The 15,168-nt window shown below is 36.7% G+C and overlaps 1 protein-coding gene across 7 annotated transcripts in view; it reads right to left on the bottom strand.

Moving 5' to 3' along the window:
• Window positions 1-15,168, bottom strand: part of DOCK3 (dedicator of cytokinesis 3) — a 525,427-nt gene that overhangs the window by 167,687 nt on the left and 342,572 nt on the right. The gene's annotated exons all lie outside the window — the stretch shown is intronic.

Below are 15,168 nucleotides of genomic sequence, written 5' to 3'. Positions count from 1 at the left end.
TCAATTGATTTAAGTCCAGAAACGAAAGTACAAACATTGATCTAATAAAAATATTAAATAGCACTGGAAGATAACAGACTAACACTGTTCCCAATACATGCTAATGTAGAAAGATAATAACATAACAGAAGGTTATAATGTGAGTGCTCTGTTAGATCTTCCCACAATTTAGAAGCTCTTATATAATCTTCAAGTGTCTACGTTCCCCAAAGAGGCATAGCTAATTAAAATTAACATAAATACTTTGTTGTTGCCCTTTGAAAGGCTTTCTAGTTTGACAGCACCAATTCTCTGTTTCTGAAAGTGGGTTTGGAGATGTTATGCAGAAGCAAGAACTGAGGAGCATTAGAGGCTTCCTCTGGTTCTTGTCATATAGAAGAGAAAATCCATTTGTGCATTTAAAGAAGATTTTTATCAATTATTACCATTCAGCACTTGCACAGGGGATTGGTTTGTGGGGTTTTTTTTGGTTTGTTGTTTTTTAGGAAAAACAAAATGCTCTAAATGTAAGCTTAAGGTATGATCCTATTCATAAAGGTTTTCTTGTAAAATGAGTGACAAAGAGTATTAAAATCAGAAAGTTTCACATGGAGTCTTTATAATCTCCAGTAATAGATTTAAGTGTTAATACAAAAAGGTTCCAAAAGGTTATTCCTTTGAAACTTGTTGATAAATTTAAGATTTAACCCAAACACTTACTGTGCATTTACCATATGCAATTTAACATAAAAATAAGTGGTTTTCAATAAATTTATGGACTTTCAAAAGGTTGGTTTCAAATGGTTTTTCTTCACCCTATCTAGTTCTTTCTATCTAAAAGCAAATACATGGGATAAAAGACAGCACGAAATGAGAAAATAAAAAGGGGCTTGAAACTTTCTTTGGCCTTTTTGAGAAGTCAACATTTTAAAATTAACATTTAAAAGTATTAAAAGTAATATAAGCACATAGTATTAAAAGTTAAATAACCCTAAAAGTCTTGCAATAAAATTATCAGTCCTCTATTCATGCTGTACTATTTCCTAGAGATTAGTACTTTCAACTCTTTATAACTTTTCTCTAAAATTTATCAAATATTTCTAAACGTCACATTTATATTGCTCTCTTGTTATGCAGTTTTAGATTTATCTATTGGCTTCTTATAATGGCAGGTGAGGATTTTCACATCTGTTTATATCCATTTCCCTTCATCTATCTTCCTAATATCTCACAAGTTTTGGTTAAAACTTGTTTATAAGACTGTAACTTTTAAATATTGTTTACTGTTGGGCCAAATACTGTACTTCAATTACATTTCCTTTCTTCTACTACATTCTGCTTTTGTTTTAGGAATCTCAGTTTTGTTTAAATTATTGGGTCTTCTCTTATGCCCTCCTACAGCTCTATAAAATACCTTTTAAAAAATACCTTTTAAAAACATTCTCCATGTGGTAAAACTACCAAATATCCTCTGAAGTAATTTTTCTCCTGGAGAGGTTTCCTGGCTGCCCTTCTGCTTTCACCGGAACCAATTACTCTCCAGGCCTATTGCATGACTGTCATCCTGGAAGCTCCCTCCAACGGTAACCCTAATTCTTTGCACCTCTCCTTTGAGTCAGAATCCCTTTCCTGGATGGCACATAATAGCCTCTTTTGGTTTACTCCCTCATTTTATTTATTTATTTTTTTAAAGATTTTATTTATTTGACAGAGAGAGACACAGAGCAAGAGACAGAACACAAGCAGAGGGAGTGGGGGAGGGAGCAGCAGGCTTCCCGCGGAGCAGGGAGCCCGATGCATGCGGGGCTCCATCCCAGGACCCTGGGACCATGACCTGAGCCAAAGGCAGACACTTAATGACTGAGCCACCCAGGTGCCCCTACTCCCTCATTTTAAAGAAATAATTTATCCTTCAGTAGTTTCCTGAAAAAGGGTTGAAAAGACTTTTTGTTTGTTTTGAAAATTTGAGTGACCAGAATTTTTTTAGGCTACTTTCCCATTTGATTGATAATGTGGCTGAATAAAAATAGAATTCTAGGTCAAATTTTACCTTCCCTCAGAATTTTAAAGGCAATATTTCATTATTTTCTAGTTTTCAATGTTGCTATTAAGGAGACAAATGCTATTCTTATGACAAATCCTTAGAGGTGACCCATTTTTCTTGCAGGAAGCGTTCAGCTTTAGTGAGCTAAAGTTTCATAATTAAGTGCTAAATACTTGTTAGGCCCTTTCAATCTGGACACTAATATCTATGTTCTGGAAAAGTTTTTTTCCAGCTTTACTGAGATATAATTGACATTTAACATTATATAAGTCTAAGGTGCACAACATGATGATTTGATACACGTATAATATTACAAAATGAGTACCACAGTAAGGTTAGTTAACACATCCTTCGTCTATCATAATTACTTTCTGTTGTTGGCATGGTGAGAATGTTTAAGATCTACTCTTTTAACAACTTTCAAGTACAAAATACACTACTGTTAACTACAGTCACCATGCTTCACACATTAGATCCCCAGAACTTAGTCCTCGTACAAGTGAAAGTCTGTACCCTTTGACTAATATCTCATTTCCCCTACTCCCCAGCTCCTGGCAACCACCAATCTACTCTTTGTTTTTATGAGTTCAGCTTTTTTAGATTTCACACATAAATGAGGTCATAAAGTATCTGTCATTCTCTGACTTATTTCACTTAGTATAATGCTTTCAAGGTTTATCTATGTTTTCACAAATGGCAGGATTTCCGTCTTTATTATGGATGATTAATATTCCATTGTATATATACTGTATTTGATTTTCCATTCATTCATCAATGGACACCTAGGTTGTTTCTATGTCTTGGCTATTGTGAATAATACTGCAATGAACAAGGAAGTACAGATATCTCTTTGAGATCCTGATTTCAATTCCTTTGGATATATACCCAGAAGTGGAATTGCTGGATCATATGGTAGTTCTATTTTCTATATATATATATTTTTTTTGAGGAATCTCCATTCTGTTTTTTATAGTGACTGTACAAATTTATATTTCCAATAGTGCACCAGAGTTCTCTTTTTTTTTAATTCATTTATTTATTTTAGAGAGAGAGCAAGTGAGCACAAGTGGGGGGAAGGGCAGAGGGAGAGACTCTCAAGCAGACTCCCCATTGAGCGTGGAGCCTGAAGTCACAGGGCTCAATCTCACGACCCTGAGATCATGACCTGAGCAGAAATCATGAGTGGGCCGCTCAACCGACTCAGCCACCCAGGTGCCCCAAGAGTTCTCTTTTCTACACATCCTTGCCACTATTTATCTCATCTTTTAAAAAACTCTATTTCTCTTTTATTTTTTGATTATTGAAATATATATAATTGACATACAATGTTACATTAGTTTCAGGTGTACAACACTGATTCAACAATACTATACATTATTCAATGTTCACTACAGTTAAGTGTAGTCCTCATCTGTCACCATCCAATGTTACTACAATATTATTTACTATACTCCCTATGCTGTACTTTCCACTCCATGAATTATGTATTTTATAACTGGAAGTTTGTACCTCTTGTCTTTTTGATGACAGGTATTCTAACAGGTGTGAGGTAATATTTCATTGTGGTTTTGATTTGCACTTCTTTAATGACTGGTGATACTGAATACCTTTTCACGAATTTTTGTCTCTTCTTTGGAAAAAAGTCAGATCTTTTGCCCATTTTAAAAATCAAATTATTTGCTTTTTTTGCTCTTGAACTTTAGGAGTTCCTTACATATTTTGGATATGAATTCTTTGTCACCTATACGGTTTATGAATATTTTCTTCTATTCTGTAAGCTGATTTTTCATTTTGTTGTTTCTTTTGCTGTACAGAAGCTATTTTGTTTTAATATTGTCTCACCTGTTGATTTTCACTTTTGCTGTTGTGCTTTTGTTGTCATATTAAAAAAAATATCACCAACACCAATGTCAAGCAGCTTTGCTCTGTTTTCTTCTGGGAGATAACAGTTTCAGGGCTAATATTTAATCCATTTAGAGTCAATTTTTGTGAGTGGTTGAAGACAGAGGTACAATTTCATTCTTCTGCATGTAAATATCCTGTTTTCCCAACATTTACTGAAGAGACTCTCCTTTCCCTATTGAATATTATTGGCTCCCTTGTCAAATATTAGTTCACCATATATATGTGGGTTTACTTCTGGGGTCTCAATTCAGTTCCATTGGTCTGTGCACCTATTTTTATGCCAGTACCACACTGTTTTGTTTTTTTGTTTTTTCCCACACTGTTTTGATTACTATAAATTTGTAATATAGTTTGAAATCAGAAAGTGTGATACCTCCAACTTTGTTCTTTCTCAAGATTACTTGGCTATACAAGGTATATTGTAGTTCCATTTGAATTTTAGGATTGTTTTTTCTATTTCTGGAAAATCCCACTGGCATTTTAATAAGGACTGTATTGAATCTATACATGGTTTTATGCAGCATGAACATTTTAAGAATATTAATTCTTCCAATTAAAAAACATGGGATATCCTTCCATTTATTTGTGTCTTATTTCTTTCATCAACGTCTTGTAATTTTTAGTGTATAGATCTTTCACTTCCTTGATTAAATTATTCCTAAGTATTTTATTGTTTTTGATGCTATTGTTAATGGGACTGTTTTCTTTCTTTTTCAGATAGTTCATTGTTAGTGTATTCTGACTTTTGCAATTAACTTTTGTGTGTTGATTTTGTATTCTGAAACTTTACTGAATTTATTAGCAGTTTGGGGGGAGAAGCTTGAGGATTTTCTATATATAAGGACATATCATATGCAAATAGAAACAATTTGACTTCTTCCTTACCAATTTGGATGTCTTTTCTTTTTTTCTTGCCTAATCACTCTGGCTAAAACTTCTAATACTATGTTGAAAAGGAATGGTGAAATTAGGCACCCTAGTCTGGTTTTGACATTAGAGGAAAAGCTTTCAACCTTTCACTGTTGAGCATGATGTCAGCTGTGGGCTTGTCATGTATGATCTTTATCATGTTGAGGTGTGTTGCTTCTATGTCCATTTTGTTGAGAGCTTTTTTTTTTTAAAGATTTATTTATTTTAGAGATATAGTAGTGAGGGGCAGAGGAAAAGGGAGTGAGAGTCCCAAGCAGACTCTGTGCTGAGCATGGAGCCCAAGTTGGGGCTTGATCTCATGACCCCAAGATCACAACCTGAGCTGAAACCAAGAGCTGGGCACTCAACCGACTGTGCCACCTAGGTGCTCCATTTTGTTGAGAGCTTTTTTCATGAAAGGATATTGAATTCTGTCAAGTGCTTTTTCTGCATCTCCTGAGATTATCATATGATTTCAATATATCATTCCATTAATGTGGTGTCTCACCTTTATGCTGAACAATCCTTGAATTCCAGAAATAAATCCCACTTGTTCATGGTGTATGATCCTATTAATGAGCTGCTGAATTTGATTTGCTAGTATTTTGTTGAGAATTTTTGCATCTCTATTCATCAGAGATATTGGTCTGTAGATTTCTTTTCTTGTTTTTTTTTTTATTATGTTCAGTTAGCCAACATACAGTACATCAACAGTTTTTTATGTAGTGTTCAACGATTCATTAGTTGTGTATAACACCCAGTGCTCAACACAACACATGCCCTCCCTAATACCCATCACCTGGTTACCCCATTCCCCCCCCTTCTGTAACCCTTAGTTTAGTGTCCTTATCTGACTTTTGGTATCAGGGTAATGCTGGCCTTGTAAAATAAGTCTGTGAATGCTCCCTCCTCTTCAATTTTTTGGAAGAGTTTGAGAAGGACTGGTATTCATTCTTCCTAAATGTTCAATAGAATTCACCCATGAAGCCATTTGGTCCTCAGCTTTTCTTTGTTGGGAAGTTTTTGATTACTGATTTACTCTCCTTACTTGTTACTAGTCTGTTCAGCCTTTCTTTTTTTTTTTTTTAATTTTTTTATTGTTATGTTAATCACCATATATTACACCATTAGTTTTTGATGCAGTGTTCCATGATTCATTGTTTGTTCATAACACCCAGTGCACCATGCAAAACGTGCCCTCCTCAATACCCATCACCAGGATAACCCATCCCCCCACCCCCCTACCCTCTAGAACCCTCAGTTTGTTTTTCAGAGTCCATCATCTCTCATGGTTCGTCTCCCCCTCTGACATACTCCCCTTTTCTTCCTCTCCTGTTATCTTCTTCTTTTCCTTTTTTCTTAAAATATGTTGCATTATTTGTTTCAGAAGTACAGCCTTTCTATTTCTTCTCGAATTAGTATTGTTAGGTTGTATGTTTCTATCTAGACTGTCCAATTTGTTGGCATATAATTATTCACACTAGTCTCTTATGATATATTTCTGTTGTATCAGTTGTAATGTCCTCTTTCATCTATAAATTCACTTATTGAGTTCTTTTCTTGGCAAGTCTAGCTAAAGGTTTGTCAATTTTGTTTATCTTTAAAAAAAACCCAACTTTTAGTTTCCTTCCTTGATGTTTTCTATTGTTTTTTCTGTTCATTTTCTGTATTTTTAGCAGCACTTTATCTCCTTCCTTCTGCTAAATTTGGACTTAGTTATTCTTCTAGTTCTTTGAGGTATAAAGTTCAGTTATTTGAGATTTTTCTTAATTTAGGCATTTATTACTATAAATGTTCCTCTTAGAACTGATTTATTTATTTAATGTTTGATAAGTTTTAGTATGCTGTGTTTCCATTTTTTTGTCTCAAGATTTTTTTTTTAAGTTCTCTTTTGATGTCTTCTGTGACCCACTGGTTATTCAGGAATGTGTTGTTTAATTCTCAAATATTTGTGAATTTTCTGGCTTTCTTCCTGTTATTGATTTCTAGTTTCAAATCACTGTCATAAGAAAAGATATTTCATATAATTTTAATCTTCTTGAATTTGTTAATACTTATCTTGTGGCCTAACATCTGATCTATCCTGGAGATTGTTCCATGTGCACTTGAGAAGAATGTATATCCTACTCTGCTTTAGGATGGAATATTCTGTATATGTGTGTTAGGTCCATTAGGTCCTAAGTATAGGGACCTAAGTTAAGTCTAATGTGTCCTTATTGATTTTCTGTCTGATCTATCCAATATTGAAAGTGGGGCATTGACGTCCCCTACTATTACTGTGTTGTCTATTTCTCCCTTTAGTTTTGTTAATATTTGCTTTCTATATTTAGGTGCTCTGAAGTTGGGGGCATATACATTTACATCTGTCATACGCTCTTAATGAACTGACTCTTTCATCATTATATAATCACTTATTTGTCTCATTACAGCTTTTAACTGTAAGTCTATTTTGTCTGATATAAGAATAGCTACCACTGCCATCTTTTGGGTACCTTTTTTCTATCCCTTTCCTTTCAGCCTATGTGTGTCATCAAAGCTAAAGTAAGTCTGTTGTAAGTAACATATTCTTGGATCATTTCTTAATCTATTTAGCCACTCTATATCTTCGATTGAGAATTTAATCCATTTACATTTTTTTATTGCACTTCGCCTTATTGTGCTTCACATATACTGTGTTTTTCACAAATTGAAGGTTTTTGGCAACCGTGAATTGAACAAGTCTGTTGGCGCCATTTTTTCCAATAGCATTTGCTCGCTTCGTGTCTCTGTGTCACATTTTGGTAATTCTCCCAATATTTCAAATTTTTTCATTATTACTGTATTTGAATTGCTGAAATCTCATGATAAATTTTTTAAAAATTTTATTATGTTATGTTAGTCACCATATATTTACATTTAAAGTAATTTCAATAGGGAAGGATTCATTATTGCCATTTAAATAAATTGTTTTCTGAAAAAAAAGTTTTGTTTTCTGGCTCTTTTTGTAGTTCCTTTATTCCTGTCCCCCTCTCTTGCTGTCTTTCTTTGTGAATTGATGATTTTCCATAGTGGTATGCTTTGATTCCTTTCTCTTTATTTTGCGTGTATCTACTGTAGGTTTTTGCTTTCTGGTTACATGAAGCTAACATAAAACATCTTATAGCTGTAACAGTCTATTTTAGGATAATTACAACTTAACTTCAATCCCATCCAAAATCTCTACCCTTTTACTCAACACCTCCCCCTTTATGTTTTAGATGTTCCAATTTATGTTTTTATATTGTATATCCATTAGCAAATTATACTAACTATAGTTATTTTTTTCATGTTTCAAGTTTTTATTTAAATTCTAGTTAGTTAACAGAGAGTGTAATATTGGTTTCAGGAGTAGAATTTAGTGATTCATTACTTACATATAACACCCAGTGCTCATCACAACAAGTGCCCTCCTTAATATCCATCACCCATTTAGCCCATCCCCTACCCAACCCCCTCCAGCAACCCTCAGTTTGTTCTCTACAGTTAAGAGTCTCTTATGGTTTGCCTCCCTCTCTATTTTTTCTTCCCCTATGTTCATCTGTTTTGTTTTCTTAAATTCCACTATGAAACCATTTGGTATTTGCCTTGACTTAATTTGTTTAACACAATACACTCTAGTTCCATCCATGTTGTTGCAAATGGCAAGACTTTATTCCTTTTTATGGCTGAGAAATATTCCATTGTATATATTTATCCATTCATCAGTCAATGGACATTTAGGTTCTTTCCATAATTTGGCTATTGTTGATAATACTGCTATAAACCTCAGGGCACATGTGCCCCTTTGAATCAGTATTTTTGTATCCTCTGGGTAAATACATAGTAATGCAGTTGCTGGGTCATAGGGTAGTTCTATTTTTAACTTTTTGAGGAACCTTCATAATGTTTCGCGGAGTGGCTGCACCAGTTTGCATTCCCACCAACAGTGTAAGAGTGTTCCCCTTCCTCCATACATCCTAGCCAACACCTGTTGTTTCTTGTGTTGTTGATTTTAGCCATTCTGACTGGTGTGAGATGATATCTCACTGTAGTTTTGATTTATATTTCCCTGATGATGAGTGAAGTTGAGCATCTTTTCATGTATCTGTTGACCATCTGGATTTTTTTTGGAAAAATGTCTGCTCATGTCTTCTGCCCATTTCTTAACTGGATTATTCATTATTTTGGATGTTGAGTTTGATAAATTCTTTACAGATTTTAGATACTAACCCTTTATCAGATATGTCATTTGTAAATATCTTCTCCCATTCTGAAGGCTGTCTTTTAGTTTTGTTGATTGTTTCCTTCGCTGTGCAGAAATTTTTTATTTTTATGAAGCCTCAATAGTTCATTTTTGCTTCTGTTTCCCATGCCTCCAGAGATGTGTATAGTAAGAAGCTGCCAAGACTGATCTCAAAGATCTCTTTCTGCCTGTGTTCTCCTCTAGGATTTTAGTGGTTTCCTGTCTCACATTTAGGTCTTTCACCCATTTTGAATTTATATTTGTGTATGGTGTAAAAAAGTGGCCTAGATTCATTCCTCTGCATGTTGCAGTCCAGTTTTCCCAACACCATTTGTTGAAGAGATTCTCTTCCATTGGATATCCTGCTTTGTCAAAGATTAGTTAACCATATAGTTGTGGGTCCATTTCTGGGTTTTCTATTCTGTTCCATTGACCTATATGTCTGTTTTTGTGTTAGCTACAGTTATTTTAAAATTTTCTGTCCTTTAACCTTTATGCTAGAGTTATAGAACACCATATTACAGTATTGGAGTATTCTGAATTTGACTATGTACTTATCTTTACCATTGTGTTTTATATTTTCATGTGTTTTCATGCCACTAATTAACATTTTTTCATTTCAGCTTGAAGAACTTGCAGCATTTCTTGTAAGTCAGTCTAGTAATTTTGAACTCCCTCAGCTTTTGTCTGGGAAAATCTTTATATCTCCTTTATTTCTGAAGGACAACTTTCCTGGGTAAAGCATTCTTGGCTGGCAGGTGTTTTTTTTTTTTCCTTTCAGCACTTTGAACATATATCATCCCATTTTCTCCTGGCCTGCAAGGTTTCTGCTAAGAAATATGCTCATAGCATCATGGGGGGTGCCTTGTAAGTGACAAGCTTCTTTCATTGCTTTCAAGATTCTTTGATTTTTAAACAGTTTTATTGTAATGCCTTGGAGAAGATCTCTTTGAGGACTGAAATTGTTTGGAGACCTATGAATATCATGAACTTGGATATCCAAATCTTTCCCCAGATTTAGAAAGTTCTCAGACACTATCACCTTAAATAAACTTTCTGCCCCTTTCTCCTTCTCTTCTTTGGTACTCTAATAATGTGTAGATTAATTCTTTTAATGGTGTCCTAGAAGTCCCACAGGATTTCTTCATTCTTTTTCAACTTATCTGTCTTTGAGTTCACTGATTCTCCTGCTTGGTCCTTCTGATATTGAAGCTCTCTATTGAATTCTTCAGTATTTGTATCCTTCAGCTCCAAAATTTATTTGGTTATTTTTTATATTTTCTATCTTTTTGTTGAACTTTTCATTTTGTTCTTACATTATTTACCTGATTTTGTTGGATTGTTTTTCTGTTTGAGCTATAAACTCTCTGAGCACCTTTAGAACAGTTATTTTGAATTATTTATCAGGAAATTTGTGTATTTCCATTTCTTTAGGGTCACTGAAAGTTTACTGTGTTCCTTTGGTGGTATCATGTTTCCTTGATTTTCATGATTCCTATACTCTTGAATAGTTGTCTGTGCATGTGAAGAGCAGTCACTTCTTCCAGACTGTACTGACTGACTTAGACAGAGGAAAGACCTTCACCAATGGGTGGGGGGCATGCCAGAGAATGCTGTGACTCTGGGCCTAGCGGTAAAGGGTGCTAAGTACATGTGGCAGCTCTGGGCCCAAGAGTGTGTATCTCACTGGTTTAGGCCACATGGGTCCACAACATCACCACGTGATCCTTGTGGAGAGCTGCAGAGGGTCCACAGTGTCTGCAATGGCTGTTGGGGTCCTCAGTGGCTCTTCCAAGTCCAGCAGCTAGGAATGTGGGCAGACAGCAGTGGTGGCCAGAGCTGGCAGTATGTACACCCTGCTGCAGATACCTGCAAAATGTCAGGGGAAAGCTGCAGCCACAGAGGTAATGGTAAGGGCTGGGACCAGGAGAAGAGGCTGATGCCAACTGCACATGCACTAGCAACTGCAGGGGCCCTGGTTATTGGCATGCATTTGTGCAGCTGTAGAGGCAGTAGAGACTGGGACAGGAGTTGGGTTGGCAACATGCAGGTGCATAGCTGCAGGGGCTAGCTTTGGGTGAGCCCATCAATGCAGGCCACTGACAAGTGTCAAGGGCAAACATGGACCCATAAAGCAGCTGTGGGGGTCTTGGCTGCTGGCACACACTCCTGTGTTTACAGGAGTTCACCATGGGAGCATGCACGGCAGTGGAGGCCAGTGACAGAAGTCAGGCTAGCAGTGTGCAGGTATACAGCTACAGGGGCTAGGCGTGAACACATGCACAACCATGGGGGTCAGCCATGGGAGTCTAGGCTGGTATGTTACATGTGCATAGCCACAGAGGCAGGGGCTGGCTGCTGCATATTTCATGCCCCAGGAAGCGGGGGGGAGAGAGCAGGAGGTGCTCAGGGGGCTGGAATCTGTGAATGCAAATACCTGTGGGGTGAAAAACTTGGTGAAAAAATATGCAGGGGTTCTGTGGCAGATTCGCTGGCCACTGGTTTCTTCAAAGGTGGAAGATGCTGGAGTCCTCTGTGAGCAGTTTATTGGGGTCCATGACAAGGTCCTCAGTGATGAAAGCTGCAGGGGTTTGCAGCATCTATAAGGGTAGCTGAAGTCCTCGGCAGTGAAGGCCGCTGGGATCCTATGCAGAGCAGGCCAGTGGGAACCATGATAACTCTCGCTGCATGGCTGATACAGGTAGCCCCTGCCCTTTTCCTTGTTCCTACATATCTCTAGATGTCTCACCTCTGCCAGTCTCTGGGTGGGGTAAAACTGAAGTGGGTCCTCTTATACAGTGGCCTGAAGGGCTGGATAAGCTGGTTACTCATCCTCCTCTCCTTTTTCCTGGAGAGGGGAACTCTTTTAAGCCAGTTCTTTCTTGGTGCTGAGCAGTGCCAGCCTGGGGTATGGAATGACGCAGCAAAATGAAACTGTTCTTCCTACCCTTTTTGTATAGTTATTCTGAGGTTCTGCTCTACTGTCTTACTGAAGCTTCTTAAGTGATAGCTTTCTTCTGAGCTCTCCCAGAGCTATTTTTCATAATTGTTGATCTTCATGGGGGACAGAGGATGGAAAACTCCTATTCCACCATCTTGGTGATATCACCACCCTGGAAAATTTTTAATAAGATTTCTTCAGTAATTTTCTTTCTTTTTCTCTGTTCTCTCCTCTGAAACTCCATTATCTGGATATTGGACCTCTTTGCATCAAACCTCTAACATTTCTCTCCTATTGATAATTTTTTGTTGTTGTCACCCTATTTTCTAATCTTTATATCAAGTTTACCTGTTATCTCATTTGTAATTTTCTAGAACTCCTTTGCTTGCTTCTTAGATTGCTCCACTCTTTCTCCTTGTCATTTCCTCATTTCTCTTTGCGGACAGCAACCAACATTTTCTTCTATTGACTTGTCTGTTTCTTCCAAGTTCCTTTCACATGTGTTTGTTCTGGTCTCTAACTTTTATGGGAGGTTTCCTCCAATGTTTATTGATGCTTGGCTGTTTGGAAGTGCTGTGTAGGATCTACTGAACACTGGGTTTCACTGTATGGAGGTCGGGGAAAAGGAGTGGTCATCTCATCCAACAGCTTTAAACACCACATATACTTTGATGACTTTAAAATTGTTATATCTGAACTTCACTTCTGAGGTCCAGACTTCTAACATCTCAATTTGGCAGTTTAAAAGGCATCTCAAACTTGAAAGGAAAAACCAGACCAATATATTGATCCCCACTGCTGTATTCCCAAACCTACTTCTGCCAAAATGTTTCCTATTCTACTTTTACAAGGTCAAAATTGGGAAGATCAAAACACAGGAGTCAGTCTTCTTTGTACACACATACCAAATCATATGTACACACATACAATCTTTTTTGTACACACATGCAAAATCAATCTATCAACAACTCCGAATGGATTTATCTCCAACACATATTCATAATCCAACAATTTCTTACTACTTCCTTTGCTCCAACTCTAGCCCAAATACTGAAAATTAAAATCTTTTTGCTTGAATGACTGCTCCCTGCTTCCATTTTTGCCCCACTCCAGTCCTTCTGTGCACATCAGCCGGAGGGATCCTTTTAAAATGAAAGACAGATCATGTGATTCCCCTGCTCAAATACCTTCATAGGCTTTAAATAAAATGCAAAATCCTCACCAAAAATAGAATCCTCTAAGCCACCATTGTGAGGGAAGTTCTTAGCCTCAACCTCTCAATCACCCTTCACTTTCCACATCTAATTGATCATCAAATTGATTTTTATTTACTAACATCTACATTCTCTACTGCATTTCTTCATTCTTATTGCTGTCTAGCCATTATTTATTGCCCAAATCACTTCTGTGGTCTCCTTCCTCCCTGATTCCAGTCTCCTGCATTTTACATTTTCTATAGGCAGAGACAGCATTTAAAACCCATATCCGGGGGCGCCTGGGGGGCTCTGTCAGTTATGTGTCCGACTCCGATTTTAGCTCAGGTCATGACCTCAGGGTTGTGAGACTGAGCCCCGAATTGGGCTCCATGCTGGGCATGGAGCCTGCTTGAGATTCTCTTTCTCTCCCTCTCTTAAAAAAAAAAACAACAAAACACCCATATCCATATCCAGTCATGATACTCCCATGGTTACATCAGAGTACTGGAGAGAGTGCAATTTGGGGCTTACAAAACTCTTCATGATCTGACCCTTGCCTCCTTCTGCACCTTACTATCCCAATCACTCATGCATACTTACATGCCAAAGTTACCAAATATCTTATAGTTTCCTGGAACTACCACTTCCCTATGCTGTTATGCCATTTTGGAATGTCTCTCCTTGTTTGTCCTCTGGGTGAACCCCTGTCCACCCCTCAAGGCTCACCTTCAGTATTATTGCCACTGGAAGCTTTCACTGATTATTTTTCCAGCCCCAAGTAATCAGTCACTCCCTCTAACAACATCAGTGTATATGCAGCACATATATTCCAATTGTTTGCTTGTGGTCTATTTGATCCCACTAGAATAGTTTCTAAACATGGGGGCCATGTATAGACTTCATGGACAATCATCAGAAGGAACTGTCAATTCCCTAAAATTGAGTGTAAAACTTTGTATGCAAAACCATACTTGCGCTGTCCTAGGAAGAAATTCTATCTGATATTCATGACCCAGAAAGGGTTAAGATCCAATACTCCAGATGGTGATATTCTTGAGGGAAGGGATAAGTCTTGTTCATCTTTAATCTCTACATCCTATGCTTATCACATAGTTAGGGTAACTATACACAAATGCTTTTGTACACTAGCAAATATACATAAGCAATTGATATATTACTTGTATATTACTTAGGCAAATTTCCAAAGATCCTCAACCAGGCAACATACTTCGTAACTTTGAAGTTCCCTATAAAAATTACATTTTTCTTAAAGAGAAACTTATAATTCTTTCTAAAACCTGTAATTCTCACCAAAAATTAATTCTCAAATATATAACTCCTCGAAGTTTTACCCAGTCCCTTAGTCTAAGCTTAATAGTCACCTGAGGTTTCTGATGTTTGTTTGTTTTACCTCAAAATTTTTTACTTTCTTTTAGTTACTTCTCATTCAGCCTGTAAAATGTAATCTTGGTCATTAATTAATTCAAAACATATTAATAACAGCACTGGGTGTTATATGAAAACAATGAATCATGGAACACTACATCAGAAACTAATGATGTACTGTATGGTGATTAACATAATAAAATAAAATAAAATTTAAAAAAATAACAGCCAATAGACAGCTAAGGATGTATCAGGTCTTTCTTAGAAATATTGGTACATTATTTCCAGGTTTAATCATTACATTAACCAATAAATTGGCTCTTTACAGCTTCAACTACCTTCTCTTTTTAAGAGGTGGGGAGAGACGGAATTTTGGTAACTGCTGCAGGCTGAAGGAGCTCCATTCACCACTAAAACCAATAGATAAATGACCCCTGATATTATGGTACAGCCTTACACAGTAATTCCATTTAGAAAGCAAAGGTGGTATGTAGTGTCAGAATAAGGAAGACCCCTTACATACAATGGGACAAAGACAAAAGAACAACTTTAGCAATATTGTTTCATA

This window comes from Callorhinus ursinus, unplaced genomic scaffold (genome assembly GCF_003265705.2).
Source record: "Callorhinus ursinus isolate GAN/ISIS: 27379988/994484 unplaced genomic scaffold, GSC_fseal_2.0 scaffold15, whole genome shotgun sequence".
Classification (NCBI taxonomy): Eukaryota; Metazoa; Chordata; class Mammalia; order Carnivora; family Otariidae; genus Callorhinus; species Callorhinus ursinus.
This window is presented reverse-complemented; position numbering and strand designations above follow the sequence as displayed.